The sequence below is a fragment of the Rhinopithecus roxellana genome, chromosome 3, assembly GCF_007565055.1.
Source record: "Rhinopithecus roxellana isolate Shanxi Qingling chromosome 3, ASM756505v1, whole genome shotgun sequence".
Classification (NCBI taxonomy): Eukaryota; Metazoa; Chordata; class Mammalia; order Primates; family Cercopithecidae; genus Rhinopithecus; species Rhinopithecus roxellana.
The window spans coordinates 153,465,101-153,467,008 of record NC_044551.1 but is presented as its reverse complement, the minus strand read 5'-3'; the positions used below and the strand labels follow the sequence as shown (position 1 = coordinate 153,467,008).

The 1,908-nt window shown below is 40.1% G+C and overlaps 1 pseudogene across 1 annotated transcript; it reads right to left on the bottom strand.

Moving 5' to 3' along the window:
- Positions 1-247: 247 nt before the first annotated feature.
- Positions 248-1,094, bottom strand: LOC104659778 (annotated as a pseudogene). The gene has a single exon (XR_004056489.1). The product of XR_004056489.1 is annotated as an ankyrin repeat domain-containing protein 49 pseudogene (transcript).
- Positions 1,095-1,908: the final 814 nt, after the last annotated feature.

Below are 1,908 nucleotides of genomic sequence, written 5' to 3'. Positions count from 1 at the left end.
CTTTCAAAAGAATTCCAAGTGAATCATGTAGATACTCCATTCTTTTTCATCATTAGTGATGTATGCAAACAACTTTCAAATACATTTTGACATCAAAGTCAGGCAATTCACTTGGAAGAACATTATAACGAAAACCACTGAATTTTTGTAGTAAGATGTTTAGTGTCAACTTTGATTATGGGAATACTTTACATCTCATACAAAGAAAGCACTGGTACTTAGAAACTTAAGAAAATTACTAGAACTGTTAAGACTGAGGTGAAGAATTTGTACAGCCTTCCACAGTTTCAAAGAGGTAGTGATAGGTACTTGTCCTCCTTGCAATATCAAATGCAGTTTCTTCCAAGTTGTTTTTCAGCCCTGGCTTGATGTAACAACTCACCAGGAGGAGTTCTAGGGTATCCTTGCTGTCTCTGTTCCCAGCAGCAAGATGCAAGGGGGCCAAGAGGCCTTTTGTTTGGGCATTGATATCTGCATCATGCTGCAGTAAGAAAGAAGCCACTTGTATTATTCTACTTACAAGCACTGTGTAGGGGCGTCTAGCCATCCACAGTCACTGCATGAGCATCTGCTCCCTGTGCAATGAGCTCCTGGACAATATCTAAGTGTCCACTGTAGGCTGCACGATGAAGAGGGGTATACTCATCTTCATCTCTGGTGTTCACATGAGCGACCTTTTCAGAAAGTAGTCTCCGCACTGTAGTAAGCCGATTTTTTTCAGCAGCCCAAAGAAACAATTTGCCTGGGTCTTTTTCCATTTTTTTTTTCTTGCAACTGATACCACTCTTCATTTTTTTCATCTTGCTCCTCGTCTTCATCAGAACTGCCTACCCAAAGACTTTGAGTACCAGTAGGAATAAGGTGTCCACATGTTTCCAAAAATTCAAGTTGGTTAAAGTGTTCAGAAAAATCCAAGGAATTCCCTTGGTCTGGTATTCCATCATTATTTCCTTTTTCTTTTTCCATTTTTACTGCTATTCTAAATTAAAAGCATTTCAAATGCCAGGGTATAAATAACCTTTCTAGAGATGAATTATGACTGCTTTATTCATCAAGATCTGACAGAAGGGAAAATAGCCGCCGTGCATCTCATTTCCGGGAGCATTTTTTTTTAACAATTTTTCATTATTATACTTTAAGTTCTGGGGTACATGTGCAGAATGTGCAGGTTTGTTACATAGGTATACATGTGCCATGGTGGTTTGCTGCACCCATCAACCCCTTACCGACACTAGGTATTTCTCCTAATGCTCTCCCTCCCCTTGCCCCCCACTCCCCAACAGGCCCCAGTGTGTGATATTCCCCTCCCTGTGTCCATGTGTTCTCATTGTTCAACTTCCACTTATGAGTGAGAACACGTGGTGTTTGGTTTTCTGTTTTTGTGTTAGTTTGCTGAGAATGATGGTTTCCATACTCCATTCTTAAGAAGGGGAGCATAAATCTGTACTCTTTAATTGTAGGCTTCTCATAGTGACTTCCTTTCAAAGAGTACAGCATGGAAATGAAGGAGGGAGGGAAAGAGTAACTTTACAGTGAAGAAACCCAACAAAACACCCATGGCCAGGCGATCAGGGCCAACATCAGCAGTGAGAAACCATGTTGATAAAATGTGATGAAAATGGCACTTTACCTCTGTGGTTTCCCCCCAAAGTCCACAATCTCAGTCTAATTGTGAGGAAAGATAACAGACAAATCCAATTTGAGAGGCATCCTACAAAATATCTGACCAGTATTCAAAACTGTCAAGGTCATCAAAAATGAGAAAAGCAAGAGAAGTTTTCATAGCTAAGAGGATCCTAAAGGGACATGATGTGAGTGTAAGGTAGTATCTTGGATAGGATCCTGGGACAGCAAAAGGACATAAGGAAAAACTAAGCAAATCTGAGTAACTATAAACTTTCAGTTATT